Source organism: Chrysemys picta, chromosome 1 (assembly GCF_011386835.1).
Source record: "Chrysemys picta bellii isolate R12L10 chromosome 1, ASM1138683v2, whole genome shotgun sequence".
NCBI lineage: Eukaryota > Metazoa > Chordata > Testudines > Emydidae > Chrysemys > Chrysemys picta.
In genome coordinates this window covers 211,665,218-211,687,259 of record NC_088791.1, presented here as the reverse complement: position 1 = coordinate 211,687,259, position 22,042 = coordinate 211,665,218, and the positions used below count along the sequence as shown (strand labels likewise).

Below are 22,042 nucleotides of genomic sequence, written 5' to 3'. Positions count from 1 at the left end.
GGATTCCCTAACTGCGGTGGGATGTTAGAGGACATGAATATCTCAGTTTTGGCCCCAGACCATCTTGTGATGGAGTACATCAACATACAGGGCTACTTCTCTATGGTATTGCAGGCACTGGTGGATCACCAGGGTTATTTCCCTGACATCAATGAGGGGTGGTCAGGGAAGGTTCACGACACACACATCTTCAGAAACACTGGGCTGTATAGAAAGCCGCATTCAGGGACTTTCCATATCAGAGGATTCCAACAGGCGATGTGGAAATGACTATAGTGATCTGGGAGACTCAGTTTACCACTTACTCCTGTGGCTCTTGAAGCCATGTCCCAGAAACCAAGACAGCAGCAAGGAGCACCTCAACAGGCTCAGCAGATGCAGAAGACCATAGAATGTGCATTTGACAGATTAAAGGGTCACTGGTACTGCCTTTTTGGCAGGTTAAACCTCAGTGAGGAAAATACTCCATGGTCATAGCAGCTTGATGTGCTCTGCATAACATCTGTGAAGCCAATGGGTAAAAGTTTCCCCAGGGATGAAGTGCTGAAGTGGATCATCTGGCGGCTGATTTTGAGCAACCAGACACCAGGGCTATTAGAGGGGCTCAACAGGGGCTATTCGAATCAGGGAGGCTTTGAAGAAGAATTTTGACAATTAACCCCAGTAATGTGTCTTTCTGTAATGAATTAAGCCAGGCATTGTTTACTTGCCACTTTGAATGACCCCTGTAATGATTCCTGCCTGAGTGTTAATTGTAGTCTGCAAATATGCCAATTGCCACAGTGTATGAATTTCTGTTCAACCACCCTGTGTAGGCCACAAATAAAGAATCACTGTCTTTGTAAGACTACATTTTTATTAAACAGCAATGCATAGATTAATATTTCTTACAAGGGACATGACAGTGAGCACCACTTTCTGAGGTGAGGATGTCACAGATATGTGTAAGCCCAGCTGTTGTTATGGAAAATGTCCCTGAAAGAAGGGTTGGAATTTGTGGGGAGCATGGGCTGTTATAGCAGGGATAAAGGAGAGACAAGACAGAACTGGGGGGGAGGGAGGAAATCAGTATCTTAGATGTCTGTATATTAGTGTGAGAAGTATAGGGAATAAGCAGGAAGAACCCCAAATGCTAGTAAATAAACACAACTAAGACATAGTTGGCATCACAGAGACCTTGTGGGATAATATGCATGACTGGAATATTGGTATAGAAGTGTATAGCTTGCACAGGAAGGACAAGCAGGGGCAAAAAGGGAGGAATGTTGCCTTATATATTAGAAATGCATACGCTTGGACTTAAGTTGAGCTGGAAATAGGAGACAGACTTGTTGAAAGTCTCTAGGTAAGGATAAAGAGGGTAAAAAATAACAAAACAAGGGTGCTGCATTGGTAGGGGTCTACTACAGACTTCCTAACCAGGCATGAGGCTTTCTTTAAACAACAAACAAAATCATCCAAAGCACGAGACTTGGTGGTGATGGGGGACTTCAACTACTCAGACATCATTCTGGGATGTATTAGCAGGAGTGTTGTGAGCAAGACACAAGTCATTCTTTTGCTCTAGTCCATACTGATTAGGCCTCAACTGGAGTATTGTGTCCAGTTCTGGGCACCACATTTCAGGAAAGCTGTGGACAAATTGGAGAAAGTCCAGACAAGAGCAACAAAAATGGCTAAAGGTCTAGAAAACATGACCTATGAGGGAAGATTGAAAAAACTGGGTTTGTTTAGTCTGGAAAAGAGAAGACTGAGAGGGGACATGTGTGATGTTATAAGTATAATATAATATCTCATTGAGAGGTGACAGGGCCAGAAAGAGTTAATTAACTCACAGACCGAACCTTAAGGACTGGTTAGGAAGATATGTAAATGAATAGGAGCTTTGAAATGCAAGTCTGCATTGTTAGAGATCTCAAGGGTAGATGTTTGCTCAGGTCTTGTGATGTAAGCAAACAAGTCTTGTCTATTGCTATAACTTTAATTCAAAGATCAAAAAAGGAATATTAACATGATTCTTGAGTGAAATAGTATTATTGACTATATGTCTCTTTGAAGGTTGTGGTAATTTGTATCTAAACTGTTTAATGGATAAATTACCCTGTGCTAATTGCTAGGATGTTTGGAAGGAAAGTTAAGCCTATTGCTTTTTTCAGGCCAAAAGGCTGCTGGAAATGTAGAAGAACCCTGGGACACAATCCTACTTCATCTTAGATCTGCTTTGGGTTTCAAGAGGGGCAAACCTTAAACCATAAGGATTGAGATCCCCAATTTCCTGGAGCCACCCTGAATATGGACATTGGACTATAACCTATGGACTATATCTAAAAGGACTTTTGGCAACTACAAGCTCACCTCTGCCATGTATCTAAACCTCAAGAATTAAATTCAAGTCTGTATGTATATTGATCTTTTAACCAACACTCTCTCTCTTTTCTTTTTTAATAAACTTTAGTTTAGTTAATAAGAATTGGCTATAGCGTGTATTTTGGGTAAAATCTAAGTTATAATTGAACCTGGGTATGTGGCTGATCCTTTGGGATTGGAAGAACCTTTTCTTTTATATGATGAGATAAGATTTACAGTAATCATCATATCTGACAGGTGTGTCTGGATGGAGGCCTGAGGCTGGGTACTTTAAGGGAACTGCGTTGTTTGGACTTCTAAGTAACCAGTGAGGTACTATAGAAGCTGTTTTGTGCTGGCTTGCTAAATCTAAGTATTGGAATATCCACCAGCATTTGGGGTTTGTCTGCCCCTTTTTGTTTGCAGTTCACCCTAATTGAGTGACCTCAGCTGGCTCCTACGGGCAGCACCGTCACAACATGGTAACAGTTTTCAGTATATAAAAAGTTGTTAAAAGGAGGAGGGAGAAGAATTGTTCTTCTTAACCTCTGAGGATAGGACAAGAAGCAAAAAGCTTAAATTGCAGCAAGGGAGGTTTAGGTTGGCCATTAGGAAAAACTTCCTAATTGTCAGGGCGGTTAAGCACTGGAATAAATTGGCTAAGGTGGTTTTGGAATCTCCATCATTGAAGATTTTTAAGAGCAGGTTAGACAAATACCTGTCAGGAATGGTCTAGATCAGGGGTCGGCAACATTAGGCACGCGGCTCGCCAGGGTAAGCACCCTGGCAGGCCGGGCAAGCACCCTAGCAGGCCGGGCCAGTTTATTTACCTGCTGACATGGCAGGTTTGGCTGATCGCGGCCCCCACTCGCTGCAGTTCGCTGTCCCAGGCCAATGGGGGCAGCGAGAGGCGGCGCAGGCGAGGGATGTGCTGGCCACGGCTTCCCGCCGCCCCCATTGGCCCGGGACGGCGAACCGCAGCCAGTGGGGGCCGCGATTGGCCAAACCTGCCGTGTCAGCAGGTAAATAAACTGGCCCGGCCCGCCAGGGTGCTTACCCTGGCGAGCCGCGTGCCAAACATTGCCGACCCCTGGTCTAGATAATATTTAGTCCTGCCATGAGTGATGACCTGCCATGAGAGATGACCTCTCAAGGTCCCTTCCAGTCCTATGATTCTATGATTCTACTTAAGGAACTAGCTGAAGCAATCTCTGAATCATTAGCATTAGGATGGGTGAGATCCCAAAAGATTGGAGAAGGGCAAACCAACTTAATTTCCTTTTTTGACAATATTACTGGCCTACTGGAAGGGGAAGCAGTAGATGCGATATATCTTGATTTTAGTAAGGCTTTTGACAAGAGTCTCACCTGACATTCTTATAAGCAAAGTTTGAAAATGTGGTCTAGATAAAATTGCTATAAAGTAATAGGATACAAAGACCAAACTCAAACTCAAAAAGTAGTTATCAGTGGTTCACTGTCAAACTGGGAGTATATATCTAATGGGATTCCGCAGAGGTCAGTCCTGGGTCTGGTACTATTCAATATTTTCATTAATGACTCGGATAATGGAGTGGAGAGTATGCTTATGAAATTTGAAATGACACCATGCTGGAAGGGGTTGAAAGCCCTTTGGAGCACTGGATTAGAATTCAAAATGACCTTGAAAAATTGGAGAATTTGTCTGAATTCAACAAGATGAAATTCAATGAAGACAAGTACACTACACTTACAAAGGGAAAATGAAATGCACAATCACAACAGGGGAATAACTGGCTAGGTGGCTGAAAATGATCTGAGGGGTATAGTGGATCACAGATTGAATATGAGTCACCAATGTGGTGTAGCTGTGTGTATTAACAGGAGTGTCATATATAAGACAAGGGAGGTAACTGTCCTGTTCTACTCGGGACTGGCTAAGATGCCTTCCAGCCCGACATTTCTATGATTCCACTGAATCTATAGGCAAATTGTTTGTGTTTCTAGAACTTGAGGCATAAAAAGATTTGCTTTCTTGTGTATTGGTGGTTTCTTGATGTAACACTATTAATGTTTCATTTTTGTCCTTGCAAAATAAACCAAAATGTTCAAAAGCATCCAAACAATAGGATTTGTTTGTGTCCTAAATCTTTTAATGTTCACCTATTGTTAATCATGATTCTTAATATTCTTGGAACTGCTTGTATGATTACCACTTTTTTTCTGTCCATGTGTAACAGAGATGCAGAGATTGGTGTGCACAACCCTGCTCAATTCAGATATTTGGACTAGCTGTATTCTGCCTTTATTAAATTTTCTGTGACTAATGGGACTGATGAATAACAAATAGCATTATAAATGTAATATAAAAAAAGCTAAATGTATAATATATTTCAAGCATTGCTTACTGCAGTGTGTCCCAAACTTGGGACGCTGCTTATTAAGGGAAAGCCCCCGGTGGGCCAGACCAGTTTGTTTACTGGCCATGTCTGCAGGCCCGGCTGATTGCGGCTCCCACTGGCTGCGGTTCACAGCTCCAGGCCAATGGGAGCTGCTGGAAGCGGTGCTGGCTGAGGGATGTGCTGGCTGCTGCTTCCTGCTGCCCCCATTGGCCTGGAGCGGCGAACCGCGGCCAGTGGGAGCTGCGATTGGCCGAACCTGTGGACGTGGCCAGTAAACAAACTGACCCGGCCTGCCAAGGGCTTTCCCTAAATAAGCGGGAAACACTGGCTTAATGGAACACTATATAAATATAATAATAAATATATACAGTCCCAAATATCCTTGCTGGTCTTTAGCTTTTAGTACCATTTTTAGGAAAAGGGAGCTCCCAATCATTTCAAGTTACCAATATCAGCCAGGCAATTTGCATGTTGTCTGAAAACAGGTAGCAACAGCAGCAGGTTAGGGTATAGCCATCCTGAACAGTAACTGAGAAGTGATTAAAGACACCAAAATACCCTGTCGTAAGACTATTGGAAGCAGAGAAGCTGCACCTCACAATCACAGCTAATTTAATACCAGGCATCAGATCAAAACGATTTCTTTAATTTTCCAATGATTTACAGAGAGTGAAACCTAAACAAATAAAATGAACAACAAAAAACAAAACTGTATGAGTCCTTAGATTCTGCTATTCATATATCTCTGTATTTTATCTTGAAGATGTACAGTACAGCAAAGTGGGTTTACTAATTAAGAACACTGGACTCACAAAGTTCATTCAACTTTCCTTTTGTTCAAATCCATTTGACAAAAATTACCGTATGTGTCAGTTTAAAAGCACTGTAATCATGCGGCAGTTCATAGTACCCAGTCAGCTGGCATTAGTTTCAATAATTTCTTCCCTTATGAAGTTGACTGAGGACACATGTAGAGAAGTGAGTAAAACTGATGTGAAATAATAGAATCTGTATCTTTAAATTCCACCTCTGGTGTTGCATTCTTAGATCAGATCAACGATCAACGTAACACATTGTGACTCCTTAAACATAAAGTAATGCCAAATTGTTCTTGAGCAAGTCAGATATTATTAGGTAGGATCCTATTTGTCAGAAGATGACAGTTGCCGTCGGGGTGTGGGATACACGTGAGAAATGTAAATGTGTTCTGAGGTTCCAAAGTTCATTATTATACAAGCCCCCAGCAAATCAGTACATATGTAAATGATATGCACAATGTCTTAACATGATGCATCACACAGGAGGCATGTAACACCTCTTCTGGATTTTTTGAACCCTTAGTCCATAAGTGTTTGTTATGGTTGTTGGCAATATGGGTGTAGATTAACGGAGTAGATAAATAATATTTGTTACCTTTGCTTAGAAGAAAATTCCTACTGATAGTCCATGTTCCTCTTTATTGGAATATATATTTTTCCAGTCTTTAAATAATACCAGTGAGAAGAGCTATAAGTGTCCTGTACTCACCTGTGGATACATTGAAATTCTCTATTAAATTTCAAGTGGAATTTCTATTAACATGTGAAGGGGTCCACTTTACCATCTGTATTAAGAGACTACAAACCTTTTGTCTAATTAATGGCCTTGCTTTAAAATATACAAGTCTACCTTAATTATTTGAGCATGCTATTATACTGCGCCCAGGCCAGGGCATTACTGCAGTCCTTGCCTCAGCTGGCACCACCTGGAGGCATGTAATATCCAGTCATGGAGAGCCTAAGAAAGATTCTGCTCAGGCAAGAGAGCTGCTGATTGGCTTCAAACATCAAAAGATTGCAGTCTAGGCCTCAAACATCAGATATAACAGATATAGGCTATTTTGGTGGTACCAGTGGCAAGCCTCTAGGTTCACCTGCTAGGTACTGCTGCTTCCATAAGCAGCCTTAATCTCTGTTATTATGAAACCTGCAAATAATCAAATAAAATCAAATATGGGCTGATTATTTTTCTTCCTTATATGTTATGGGAATCACTTTTTCTTGAGAAGGCATGAGTGTTTCTCTTTAGAGGCATACTGTGCATACTCAATTATATCGTGTACTTTAAACTCTCTGTTTACCTGTCCATTTCTCAAATCAGGATCAACACTTTTAATCTTGTAACCTTCACCAATGCATAAGGGTAACTCAATCTTAGACATAAGTCTGAAATCCAGACAAAGTACAGCATTAGAGATCTTTTCTTTGCCCATATAATTATTCATATTTTATTTCCATCTTTTACCTTTTTAAAAAAAAAATCTTGTCATTCTCCCTACCATTGATTTAGTTAAATTAATTTTCTTCATCTTCATGTCTGTTGAGGAAACTGGCTAATCAATACATTGGGTTTTTTTGTTATTATTTGTATAATAGTAATAACTAGAGGCACAAGCTGAGATCCGAGACACATGGTCAAGGCTCCTTCCCCACTCTGAACTTTAGGGTACAGATGTGGGGGCCTGCATGAAAACTTCTAAGCTTAACTGCCAGCTTAGATCTGGTCCACTGCCACCATTCCCAATGGGCTAACTCCCTTCCCTAGGTAGCCTTGAGAGACTCTTCCACCAACTCCCTGGTGAACACAGATCCAACCCCTTGGATCTTAAAACAAGGAGAAATTAACCACCCCGCCTCCTTTCTCCCACCAACTCCTGGTGGATCCAGATCCAATCCCCTTGGATCTAAAAACAAGGAAAAATCAATCAGGTTATTAAAAAAGGCTTTTAATTAAAGAAAAAGGTCAAAATCATCTCTGTAAAATCAGGAGGAAAAATAACTTTACAGGGTAATCAAACTTAAAGAGCCCGGAGGAACCCCCTCTAGCCTTAGGTTCAAAGTTACAGCAAACAGAGGTAACAGAGTCCCAAGAGCGAACTCCCCCCAAAACAAAGAGCACAAACAAAAGCATTCCCCCCACCAAGATTTGAAAGTATCTTGTCCCCTTATTGGTCCTTTGGGTCAGGTGTCAGCCAGGTTACCTGAGCTTCTTAATCCTTTACAGGTAAAAGGATTTTGGAGTCTCTGGCCGGGAGGGATTTTATAGTATTGTACACAGGAGGGCTGTTACCTTCCCTTTATAGTTATGACACACATGGTGCTAGGTACTGTACAAACCCATGTTGAGAATCAATCCCTGGCCACAATTTACAGAGAGCTCATGATTTTACTTGCATAACTTCACATATGTTCTATTGGAGCAGAGGTGGTAGAACAGGAGGGCAGGGGGCTAGAACTCCCCGGAAATACTGAGGGGATGGATCTGTTTCCACCTCCCCACATATCTTGCAGAGGTGAGAGCGGGACTGAGCTATGTTCCATGCACATGTGGGAAGGGGTGTGGAGATAAAAGCAGAATCCAGAGGATGGGCTGGAATGGCCGCCACAGCAGACGAGATCAGGTCAGCTGCTGGGGAACAGGTAGGACTCCCCAGGCCAGCTCAGTCCCAACTTCAAGCTACTGCAGGTCCCAGTATAGACACCCAATCCAGGAAAGGAGCAGGAGCATGTGCACCTACCACCAGGGTGGGTTGCGGGACATAGCATCGACATCTGGGAGTCATCAGCACACAGAGCACCAGCCTCACTGGGCATGGAGAACAGGGGACTGTGCACCAGCTGCCAAGGAACTGCATTAGGAATGGCAGTAGGAACCACAAGGACACCCCTTACCAGCCTGGAGCCAACTTGTTCTCCTTTCTGCCCTCAAATCTTAATAGCTTCCCTCCTATCCCCCTGCCCCTACCATTCACAGGGAGCTTCCTCCCACCCCTCTTGCCCCATATAGGAGCAATAAGAGTAATGTAGCTGCTGGCCCAGACTTGCGTTGTGCTTCAACAGATCCTTCAGAGAATTCTATGATCCTTGCAAAAGTAAGTAAATTTGTAGACTTCCACTCAGTCTAATTGCATGATCAATAAGATACAATCCAATTTTCTTATATTTCATCTCTATTAATACTCATCCTTTAACTTCAATCAAACTGCTCACTAGGCATCATAATTAATCTGTGGTATTCCAATTCTATTTCTATTCTAATTAGGTTCTTATATCACGCTCATCACCACGGTATCTAAGCACCTTCTAGTAGAGCATTAAGCAATGTGACAAACAGCTTTCATGTGTTTGTTCTTTCTACCCTTAGGGAGAGGATGAATGTTTTGTTTGGGAAAAAACCTTTTATATGTGTATATATCTATCTATCTAATATGCGTTGCATATGTTTGTTAGAGAAGGCCACATCAAAGAACTTTCGCTTGGACTTGATGTGGAAGGTGGTGAGGTGGGAATTCATTCCACAGTCTTGGGTCAACCACTGGGAAAGCTCTCTCTCCTGTACAGAGGATCTTTATTTTTACTGCAATAATGTCATTTTGCCAGAGGAGTGAAGTCTCTCTTTCCCAGGGTCAACTAGGCTTTGCTAAGCATCGCTCATATTGCACCTCAAGCTGCTGGACGCTAACTGCTCAGTCTGTCTTCCTGCATTTGAAATAACTAGTAAATTCTGCCATGTCACTGAGTGTTGATCACTGTGTTCCATACGTTGACTAGGTAGGCTGTATCATGAATAATACATTAATTTAAAAACAATCAAAATATTTAAAAATAATAAGGAGTGTGCGAGGGTGCACTGTTTTATCACAAGCAGGCATTAGTACGGACAATCACATGGTGACATGTTGTTTCTTCTTATTCCTACAAGTCTCATGTTGTCATCTGCAGGTCAGCTGCTGCTTCTTACAGGTTCCGGAATCCAAATGAAGCAATGTACTTCTATCTCCACTGTCATCATGCTTGAATTGCTGGGTTAGGATATATGATCCTATTTTAACTAAGACAAGCCCAAACTAAACCTCTGGACCTATATACCTCCAAACTTTGTAGAGATTGAGAATCTGAATCCAGATCTGTGGGTAAAATTTGTGAATTACCCTAAGTGATATAATAAGCTGACACAAAATCTGATACCAAACACCTTAAAGCTTTCAATATATGTATTCCGAATATGAACATAATAATGGCCATACTGGGTCAGACCAATGGTCCATCTAGCCCAGGATCCTGTCTTCCGACAGTGACCATTGTCAGGTGTTTCAGAGGAAATGAACAAAACAGGTAATCATCAAGTGACCAATCCCCTGTTGTCCATTCCCAGCTTCTGGCAAACACAGGCTAATAGCCATTGATGGACCTATCCTTCATGAATTTATATAGTTATTTTTTGAACCCTATTAGTGTTTTGGTCTTCAGAATATCATCTGGCAAGGAGTTCCACGGGTTGACTGTGCATTGTGTGAAGAAATACTACCTTTTGTTTGTTTTAAATCTGCTGCCTATCAATTTCATTTGGTGACCCCTAGTTCTTCTGTTATGGGAAGGAGTAAATAACACTTCTTTATTTACTTTCTCCACACCAGTCATGATTTTATAGACCTCTATCATATCCCTCTCTAGTCGTCTCTTTTCCAAGCTGAAAAGTTCCTGTCTTATTAACCTCTCCTCATATGGAAGCTGTCATAACTATAAAGGGAAGGGTAACAGCCCTTCTGTGTACAATACTATAAAATCCCTCCTGGCCAGAGACTCCAAAATCCTTTTACCTGTAAAGGATTAAGAACCTCAGGTAAACTGGCTGACACCTGACCCAAAAGACCAATAAGGGGACAAGATACTTTCAAATCTTGGTGGGGGAAGGCTTTTGTTTGTGCTCTTTGTTTTGGTTGTTGTTCGCTCTTGGGACTAAGAGGGACCAGACATCAATCCGTGCTCTCCAAATCTTCTGATTAAGTCTCTCATATTTCAAACTTGTAAGTAACAGACAGGCAAGGCGTGTTAGATTTATCTTTGTTTTCTCAACTTGTAAACGTTCCTTTTGCTAGAGTGTTTATCTCTGTTTGCTGTAACCTTGAACTTAAGGCTAGATGGGGTTTCTCTGGGTTCTTTGAATCTGATTACCCTGTAAAGTTATTTTCCATCCTGATTTTACAGACTTGATTTTTACCTTTCTTTCTTTAATTAAAACCTTCTTTTTAAGAACCTGATTGATTCAAGGGGTTTTGGATTGGTGTTCACCAGGGAATTGGTGGAGCAGTCTCTCAAGGCTACCCAAGGAAGGGAGTTAGCACTTGGGAGTGGTGGCAGCAAAACCAGATAGAAGCTGGTAGTTAAGCTTAGAAATTTACATGCAGGTCCCCATATCTGTACTCTAAAGTTCAGAGTGGGGAAGGAACCTTGACAGAAGCTGTTCTATACCTCTAATCATTTTTGTGGCCCTCTCCCTAAACTTTTCCAATTCCAATATATATATATTTTTTTAGATGGAGCAACCAGATCTGCATGCAGGATATATGAAGCTTAGTCCATCGGACTTAGGGTTAACATAAGTAAGTTAATAATAAACTTGCCTATCTTGCGTCTATGTTTATGATATGCTGATAGTCTGAAAATAACTGCTGAGTTTGGAGAACGTCTGAGAGAGATCAGTAGACACCACAAGATGACCATTGGTAGCCAGGGTGAAATGTTAGAGACTTCCTTAAGGTAACTACCTGTTAATACGGTAATAAGGTGTTGGAAATGTTAATAAATATAAGGGAAACTAATGAGTTACCCTATAAAAATGGGGCACTCCAAGAGTAGAGGGATGTTGAAGTTCAAATAAGGAAAAGGAGTTAAAACCTTCAGAGATGTGTATGAACACCAGTGGGTGCCAGCATAACACATTTATAAAAAGTGTCATGGCCTGCGTGCCTTGGTGTGGGGGAGATGCAGGAAAATGACCACTGGTGGTGGTAGTTGTGATGGTAATGATGAAGGCTAACACTTTGGGTTTTTCTGCAAGACCTGGTGTGAGTAATGCAAATATTATGCATTTTGTAATGGTCTCACTCCTTTACCTGATTGCAGTCTGTGTAATTATTGTAGAAAGAGCATGGTGTAGATTCTATTGTGCACCATGGCGTCCCCGTTCCATTAAAAACTTCTCTCTACTGTAGTTGATCTTGGGGGCTGAACTCTCACAGATTAAAGAAGGTGTAAACCCTCACTTTGGGGTGGGTAATTGGTTAAAGATGTGGGCATACCATGAATTTATATAGAGGCAATATGATGATATTATCTGTCTTATTATCTATCCCTTTCCTAATGATTCCCAACATTCTGTTAGCTTTTTTGACTGCACATTGAGTGGATGTTTTCATGGATGTTTGTGAGCCAAAATATGCAGCACAGGCCTATCCCTTGAGTGAGCAGTTGATCAGATCTGATTCCATATTATAGAAATCATCTTCTCCCTCTTTGTATTGTTATCTCTTCTACTGTAGGTTAAAGGCTGGCTTAAAATCTATCATTCCCACATTATGTGCTCCTGTATTAAGTTGGTATTTTCTTGGTGTAAAAATAAGGAACATGACCATTACTTTCATGGTTGGGAAAAAAAAAAAAAAAAAAGCTAACAGCTCCCAAACTTTCTAGCTCTTAACTGCACTAGATCCAAATTGCACATCATTTCAAGTTTGCTCATCACTATAAAAAGCCTAGACAAATATGCCATTTGTATAAATCTCTACAGTTTACACAGGGCTGTCAATAAGCCAAGCCATAAAGTTCTGACCAAAATCCACTTTATGAAAGCTGGAGGAGGTAAGAATTGAGGTTTGAGGGGGTTGCATTGGAACATTATAAAGAGAGGAGTCAGTTTATAGGTTTCAGTTGAATTTAGATCCAATGTTTTGGATTAGTTGCATTTCTCTTTTAAAACTCTATAAAGCATACAGTCCAAAAGTTCACAGCACAAATTAAAGTGTTGCTGTCATAAGGCTCTGTATCTAAAAAAGAGCATGCACTTTACATCATGTAGTACATGGCACATGTGTAGTGTTTTAGTTAGCAGGCACTCAGGTATGCAAAAACCTCTACATAACCCATTACCTGATGGTACATAATTACTGCTATTTTAGAGTGCAGCAAGTTGTTCACTTTTCTGTTGTAAAATGGCTCTTGATGCCTTTTTCCTTTTCTTCATTGATGTGCTGCAGATTTATGACAGCAATTCTTTCTAATGCTAATGGGAACTGAATATGTAAAACAAGCTTAAAACAAACAGTTAGCATTAGAATGATCGATGGTTTGGGGTTATTTATGCAGATGGTTTGGGGGTTATTTATTAACTTACAGATCCGTCCTTGCTCTTTTTTAATCAGAGACCAACTTTGCACATACTTTCTCTAACATTAAAGGAATATTGACCCACACAAACAAACATTTTTATTACGGCAAAGTTACAATAAAAGATTAACATACAACAGCATACATTACTCATTACATATTGTGACAAAGTTCCTCCTCTATCTTGGTGGGTTCTGCGCTTATTGGCGGATTTTCTTGCCTCAGAGATTCACCATGTGGGTTGGAGAACAGCCCAGAGACCTTCCCCTCTGGAAGAACCCACAGAGCAGGTCAATTGGGAGGTTTGGGGGGAACCCAGGCCCGCCCCCTACTCCGGGTTCCAGCCCAGGGCCCTGTGGACTGCAGCTGTCTATAGTGTCTCCTGTAACAGCTGCATGACAGCTACAACTCTCTGGGCTACTTCCCCATGGCCTCCTCCAAACACCTTCCTCCTGGTGTCTGATAACGCTTGTGTGCCTCAGTCCTCCAGCAGCACAGCCTCTCAGCTCCTTGCACTTCTTGCTCCCAGCTCCTCACACTCACCCCACAAACTGAAGTGAGCTCCTTTTAAAACCCAGGTGCCCTGATTAGCCTGCATTAATTGATTCTAGCAGGTTCCTGATTTCTCTAGTGCAGCCCCTCCTCTGGTCACTCAGGGAACAGAAAACTACTCATCCAGTGACCAGTATATTTGCCCTCTACCAGACTCCTGTACCCCACTGGTTTGGGTCTGTCACAATATTCAGGATCAGTTTAATTTTCAAAGAACCTGGCTAAAGATTCTGGCTTGCTGGCTGGGGAGCCCTTCTCCTCTGAGTATGCTAAAAAGAATGAGAAAATTTCTAAATATTTGTCCTCTTTTTGGCACTTCTCTTGTGTACATACTTGGTGTGAAAGCTTTTCCATTTCAAGGACTGTCCATATTTAACTATACCACAATTCCACAGGAGAACTCACATTTTCCCAATAATGTGCAATACAAAGTCTTGCTGCTAACAATAAACAAAAATGTGTTGTTCTGTTTAAAATGTAGATCCTTTGTAGGTGTCTCATGTAAAATGGGATGGGAATTCCAGTCTGTATGTTAGTGAGAAGATGCTACATCACACTATACACTCATTGGCACCCATGTTGCCAAAGGAGTGACAGATAGTATGGCCATCAAGAGTGCATTGTTCACCATCTGTGATAGGAATTTGCACCGCCACTGTCCAAGTGATACATGTTTTGGACTGCAGTTCGAACTGTGAGTCTGTCAGTTTTTACTAGCATTAAATTCACTTTTTACAACATAACACAGGGAAGCAGAAGGTGTAAGAACCTCCAAATTAATGGGACAATATTTTTTCCACATTTTCGCCATACTGAAGTAAGTGAAAATCCCAGAGAAAGGAAAAGAAATGACTTAGCACCAGAAGACATAATATAGTAACTTTTAAACATGATTATTTCTCTGCTTAGAACAAGTACTTCCTTAAAATCTATCTGTTAACTATTGGCTAACTTATGCTGGAGATTACAATAGTTATATGGCATTCATTGGTTACATGTGTGTTTCATTAACTGATGAAAAAGCAAATTAAAAAATGGGGCAAAGTTAAGAGAGCGAAAATCTCAAAAGAGCTAGTTGACATCTCTGAAGTTTTGATTAAATCAGAATAAAATATTTTCTGAGGAATTAATTTTCCAGTGTACTAAGCACCAAGACTTCCAAACACATAAAAAATTAACTCTCAGACATTCGAGATTCCTTGTTTTGTATAATTTTCAGAAGAAATGGCAGATAATAATGCCTGCCCCACATTTCAGAAAGGTGGGGTCAGAAAAGAGGTATAATTTCATGACAGCGTGGGTATTTTATCTGAAGGCAGAAAACTTAATCACTACAGTTGTGAGGAAGGAAGAATTCCTCAAAGAAGAGAAATATTTTCCAAGTCATAATTGTTATCATCTCGTTCATACATTGTATTAAACTGATTTTTTTTAAAAAATAATCACAAATAAAAATATAAATTGACAGAAGCATGACATGGAATATATGCTAATATGTGTATTATAATGTTCCTGTCTGTAGAAATTGAAATTAATTGTAAGAGTCAATGAAGCATCAGAGAGATAGCTGACTGTAAATCCTAGCCAGTCTCCTAAATGTGTCAGTCTCCAAGAAACACATACTCTCTGACGTTGCCTTTCCCATTTACAAATTGATATCTAGAGAACTGATGTATAGGGCATTGGGTTAATTTGCATGTCACTGATTACTTCCTTTCTTCCCAGGACCCCCCACCTCCATGTAATAGGGTGGCAACATTTTTCCACCTACATAACAGGCAACAGTGTTAATTTTTTGATAATTTCCTAGTAATTACATGACCCTTAAAGTGCTCCTGTGCAGGATCCAAAGATAATCCCCCAGTCTGAGTGTGAATCTTGTCTCATTTGAGGTTGGCACCTAGTTATTAGCTTTCACTTGGCTGACAGATATAGTGGGCGACAGCAGAACAAGAAAAAGAAAGAGGGAGTAGGAACCAACAACTTTAATCTAAATAGAATAAGAAAGAAAAAAAAGTCTGTAAAATCTAGAAATGTATAGACCAATTTCAACAGAGCATATTTAGTTATTTGCACAAGGTTTTCTTCATAAATTGTCCTGTTGTTTAAAGGAAATACAACATGTACTCTACACATAACTTTCAACCTATATTCCCTGCATGCCTTCCACAGGGATTAGTACGGTATGTCACATCGCTATGGGGGAGGTTTGGAGTAGGGAGTCACCTTGGTAATATTGCTTTGCTGGCTGCTGAAATACTAGCATGATGTTACAAAGCTGACATACTTGGCCTCCTCTCCAGAAGTGTGTGCATGAGACGCACCATTCATAATTTACCCCCTGCCAGCCAACTCCTGGAGTAGCACTGAGGGTGTCCAGCACCACACTCAGAAGAGGTGACAGCAGGTTTTACCCACTTTGTCTTAGGTATCACTGCTGTTGAAGTGGAAAATGAGGCGTGGAGAGGGGCAGCCCATAACAGAGAAATTGGAGAAAGCTACAATTTCTATATCGTGAAAGATACCCAGCACCAGCCAAATAGTCTACAGTTTAAACTTAAAATCTAAACAACCTGCAGTTTGACATTTCTCACAGCATTATATTAATGATTAGATGATAGCAGCATGGCAATAACATTTATTAAAGGCTGAAACTGGTATTTAACCTAAAATCTGAGTTAAGATCAAGGTATTTAAAAGAACTAGACTTCCACTTTTTAAACATTCACCTATAGGATATAAAGTCAGATTTATCTCTCTCTCGATCAAAGGTCATGGACAACTTGCAGCACTATTTTAGTCCATCTATCTATTACTCTAGCTGTGCGATTATCACAGCAGCATCCTGAGTGTTGTCTCTCAGGATTTTCAGCATTTCTGTTTATTTCCTATGGAGATTATAAGGCTGCAAAAATTTTCTGTGTTGAATCAATGTCTTGGAGTACTACCCAATATTGCTTATAAATATTTAATATAGCTATGATACAGCATGCCAATTATGATTTTATTGTGTGTATATCACCTAGAGGCCTCGACCAGGATCAGGGCTCCATTGTGTGGGGCATTATACAAACACATAACGAGAGACAGCCCTGTGCACCCAAAGAGCCTGCAGTTTAAACAGACAAGGCAGATAAAGAATGGGAGGGATACAGAGGCCCAGAGAGCTGAAGTGACAAGCAAATAAATAGCAGATTTAGGAATAGATAGCCCAGGTCCCCTGAGGTCCCATGCTCTACCTGCTAGACCATACTGTCTCTCTGCTTTTTAAACATCTTTTGGTGCACTGTTCCCTACTACAGAATAGAATGTTTTTTTCCTCCTCAATACAGCTTTATTGATAAATATGGAACTTGGTTTATGATTAAACACTTGAACAGGAGCACCCAGAGCAGGTAGAAATCTGACACACACTTCGGTTTGCTGTGAGGATGTGGGGACTAGTGTGACACCCTGAGGGGGCATGAAGGGACACACATTTGTGGACACACGTGCACACACACATTTGGAAGCAGAGATGGTTCTGTAACAGAGACTGCAATGGGCTGTACAGACCCCACAAAATAATTTTTTCTCCCTTACATTGAAGAATTTGTGCTTTGCCTCTGACCTTAACTCAGTGTTTCTCTTCTGTGAATTTGACATTTTACAAACAGAAAAATGCCCATTATTAAAGTATGCTAAGGATGCTTTTATAAGTAATAAAGATGACTTATTTATTTTTGACCCTATAACTTTGTATCAACCAGATGAAGGAAGAGTCTCATCTGGAGATACAGTTTTAGCCACATATTTCCCTTTGTGCTAAAAGAAATCATTTGGCTAATGTTCTGTGCTTCAAAGTCTATGCACTAGAGATAGGGCCTATACTAAAAACACCTGGGTCTGAACATCCTGTTTTAGAATCTGCATCAAATTTCTCCAATGATAGTAAAAAACACTCCCTTCTCTGCTCTGCTGAAGTGTGTCCTAGGATCCTGACACTCCTAAAGCTTGGAGAACCTCAGATCTACAGTCAAATTAAAACTTCATGACCCAAGTCTGTTCCCCAAATATGTAAGGAGTCTGGCAGTGTTTGTCTTCTATCAGCATTAATAGAATGATCTCTATCAATCCACTGCATAGCAATTAGGAAATAGACACTAGAGTTTCAAATGCAGGTTTGGTCCTGCTCTCTGGTACTCAATTTATACCAGTGTAATGCCATTAAAGTAAATGTAACTACAACAGAGTGAGAGCAAAACCTCTGCCTCTGATGATTTCTCTAACTTTACAGAAGATGGGTTCTCCTACTCCACTAGTGTGAATAGCATACTTCCATCAAGAGAAAGTTTATTATCTCTCCTTTTCACTGTATATTAAAAAAACCAAATCCACATACAAAGTCTCCCCTTTTCTGGAACCCTACTAGCCTCCTACATTGAAACAAAACACAGTGATTACTCACTAACTGATTAAACACACTGTCCTTTCAATTTTTATACAAACCATCTGGGCATGATAGGTTAACAAGCCTCAGCTGCATTTAGTCACCAGCCAATTAACCCCTCCCTATCTGGTTACAAACCCTGGCAGACCTGACAGAAAAACCAGAAGTCTGGCCTTTGAGTCTATGTAGGTGACTGTAGTATAGCTTTATATCATTGTAAATTAAATATAAGGGGAATAACATTTGGGTTATTGCAACAGTTGGGTTTGGAAACTTTTCTCTATTTTAGGATAACTCTTAAGGGAGATGCTGCTTTCTGGTGGGAGTTCCTGAAAGCAGAGTACCATAGAAACCCTTGAGGAACATGTATACTGCATTACCTTTAAAATGATATTTGGTATTCTGTTGCCTAGAGTTGAAGAGGGATGGGGTCTTCTCTAGGGGAATATAATAACACACTACTCCTGAGATAGTCTTTGCTCTTATAGGGCACTAGAGCTATTGTACTGAACCTTACACCAGGCATTAGGAAGAGGGGTCCTCACTTGCATCCTTGCAGAACTAGAAGTAATTGAGTCCAATGTCAGCACAATTTCTTCAATTTTTAGCTATTACCAGATAAGCAGGGCCTGTTTTTAGTCAAATCAGATGCTGAACAACCAGCATTCTCCAAACTAACATACTGTCCCTTTCTATAAGAGATTTGTTTTGAAGAATCAGAAGATGGCAACACTTTTGAGCAGTCTACACTATCATATTGTCACTGAGCTTTATTCATGTCTATCAAATTTAAATACACCATAAAGGGATTTCATCTAGGGTTTGTTGTCATATCAAGCCTCAAAGAAAACTTCGGGGCAAACCTTCAGCTTCTGTAACTCCACTGAAGTAAATGAACAATTTACACCAGCAGAGGACTTGTTACTTCTACATTTCAATTTGGTGGAAAATGACAACTGGTGCACTCTCTGGAAAAAAGGTGGGTCCAGTTCTAAGGGGTGCTGAGGGCATTCTCAAAGCACTCTGCATCTTGCAGGATCATTTCTTATATGTTCCAATTATTGCTATTTGTAGGCCTGTGCGCTATTTAACAAGAATAAAGAAGCACGAATTAATTAACATTAATTGCTCGTTTAATAGTAGCGGACTAAATGATGTTAAATGAAATTGAATTCATAACATTCCAATCATGCTGATGTTGTAGAGGTGAACTAGTGAAACTAGAGTTCTGCTTGATGAGTGGCTTCAGACACCAAACTTCTCTCTTCAGCTGTTCGTAACTTTGAAAATATGTTCCCTTCAGGCTGCAACTTGTCACAGTTGGTCTCAATCTTGCAGAATTTTTTTTGTCGAGTCTGACAACTTTAGATTCTCAAGGATAGAAAGGAAAATTCTGAGGTCAAGGCACACTGAAAAATAAAATCACTTTGTTATAAAACTACAAAATTGGTTGTGATTAGTTTGTAAAGGGGAATGGCCAGCATTTCCCTGCTCATAAAATCCAAAATGAGCCTTGAGTTGTATTTGTAGACTTACAAGTCAAAATGATGAATTTTATCATGAATTTTTAAAAAAGTGTTTGCTCTTTTTTCTAAATAATGAGGTTAGGCTGCAAGCCTTCATTGTCTTCTTTCAACTAGTGCTGATGTTGCACACACTGGCTATTGAAAGTGTGCTACCAAATTCAGTGGCAACAATAGAAAATCAGATTTTAAAACACAAATAAACCAAAATGGCATGAATGGACCCCAGGTGGAAATATCAGGAAAACATATGGAAATTTAAGTTTTTAAAAGCTGGGGTCTTTGTTCTGATAAAATTAAAAATCATAGACTATTATTATTTATTGGTATTATCATAGTGACTGGGATCCCCACTCATGGACCAGGTACCCCCTGAGGTAGGTTTTTTTTCAACCTATCCATTTTAGACATTTAGTAATATTCACATATATATATTTAAGTCCTACGGCCTAGATCCATAAAGTAACAACGGTATCTATGTCCTGCTATTAGGCACCACTGCAATCCACAAAACTGTTCAGCTGTTGCTGAACCAAGTAGGCAGGTACCCTTACTTGGCACCTATGTTTTTGCAGTAAAAAGTTCCCTACTGGCACTGCTTCTTCACTGTAGGTGTCAGGGTGCCTAAGTTCTACACTAAGCCCCAGAGCAATTCAGAAACCAGGGAAAGAGAGGCACTCGTCCACCTAACTCACATGGGGAGGGGGGCGAATCTGGTAGGGGGGCTCAGGGTACATCTACGCTGCAATAAAAGACCAACTGACTTAAGCCTGGTCCACACTAACCCCCCACTTCGAACTAAGATACTCAACTTCAGCTACGTGAATAACGTAGCTGAAGTCGAAGTATCTTGGTTCGAACTTACCGCAGGTCCAGACGTGGCAGGCAGGCACCCCCGTCGACTCCGCGTACTCCTCTCGCGGAGCAGGAGTACCGGCGTCGACGGTGAACACTTCCGGGATCGATCCGGGATCAATTTATCGCGTCTAGACAAGACGCCGTAAATCGATCCCAGAAGATTGATTGCTTACCGCCGGACCTGGAGGTAAGTATAGACGTACCCTTAGGCTTGCAGGGCTCAGGCTGCCATGCTATATGGCAAGTCATCTTTGGAAAGTCATGGGAGACGGGAGAGATTCCAGAAGACTGGAAAAGGGCAAATATAGTGCCCATCTATAAAAAGGGAAATAAAAACAAACCAGGAAACTACAGACCAGTTAGTTTAACTTCTGTGCCAGGGAAGATAATGGAGCAAGTAATTAAGGAAATCATCTGCAAACACTTGGAAGGTGGTAAGGTGATAGGGAACAGCCAGCATGGATTTGTGAAGAACAAATCATGTCAAACCAATCTGATAGCTTTCTTTGATAGGATAACGAGCCTTGTGGATAAGGGTGAAGCGGTGGATGTGGTATACCTAGACTTTAGTAAGGCATTTGATACGGTCTCGCATGATATTCTTATCGATAAACTAGGCAAATACAATTTAGATGGGGCTACTATGAGGTGGGTGCATAACTGGCTGGATAACCGTACTCAGAGAGTTGTTATTAATGGTTCCCAATCCTGCTGGAAAGGCGTAACGAGTGGGGTACCGCAGGGGTCTGTTTTGGGACCGGCTCTGTTCAATATCTTCATCAACGACTTAGATATTGGCATAGAAAGTACGCTTATTAAGTTTGCGGATGATACCAAACTGGGAGGGATTGCAACTACTTTGGGGGACAGGCTCATAATTCAAAATGATCTGGACAAATTGGAGAAATGGTCTGAGTTAAACAGGATGAAGTTTAACAAAGACAAATGCAAAGTGCTCCACTTAGGAAGGAAAAATCAATTTCACACATACAGAATGGGAAAAGACTGTCTAGGAAGGAGTACGGCAGAAAGGGATCTAGGGGTTATAGTGGACCACAAGCTAAATATGAGTCAACAGTGTGATGCTGTTGCAAAAAAAGCAAACATGATTCTGGGATGTATTAACAGGTGTGTTGTGAGCAAGACACGAGAAGTCATTCTTCCGCTCTACTCTGCTCTGGTTAGGCCTCAGCTGGAGTATTGTGTCCAGTTCTGGGCGCTGCATTTTAAAAAAGATGTGGAGAAATTGGAAAGGGTCCAAAGAAGAGCAACAAGAATGATTAAAGGTCTTGAGAACATGACCTATGAAGGAAGGCTGAAAGAATTGGGTTTGTTTAGTTTGGAAAAGAGAAGACTGAGAGGGGACATGATAGCAGTTTTCAGGTATCTAAAAGGGTGTCATAAGGAGGAGGGAGAGAACTTGTTCACCTTAGCCTCTAAGGATAGAACCAGAAACAATGGGTTTAAACTGCAGCAAGGGAGGTCTAGGTTGGACATTAGGAAAAAGTTCCTAACTGTCAGGGTGGTTAAACACTGGAACAAATTGCCTAGGGAGGTTGTGGAATCTCCGTCTCTGGAGATATTTAAGAGTAGGTTAGATAAATGTCTATCAGGGATGGTCTAGACAGTATTTGGTCCTGCCATGCGGGCAGGGGACTGGACTCGATGACCTCTCGAGGTCCCTTCCAGTCCTATAATCTATGAATCTATATAACTGCAGCGTAGACCTTTGAGCTGGGGCTTGAGCCT

General features: G+C 40.8%; 1 long non-coding RNA gene across 2 annotated transcripts in view; it reads left to right on the top strand.

Moving 5' to 3' along the window:
* The first annotated feature begins 11,225 nt into the window (after window positions 1–11,225).
* The window catches only part of LOC135983941 (uncharacterized), a 44,466-nt gene continuing 33,649 nt past the window's right edge, over window positions 11,226–22,042 (top strand). Inside the window, exon 1 of one of the 2 annotated variants that reach the window (XR_010601803.1) lies at window positions 11,226–11,305. This is a non-coding gene — a long non-coding RNA (uncharacterized LOC135983941). Of the gene's footprint in view, window positions 11,306–18,043; window positions 18,892–22,042 lie in introns of those variants that run through there. The other variant, XR_010601802.1, reaches the window with a different exon arrangement.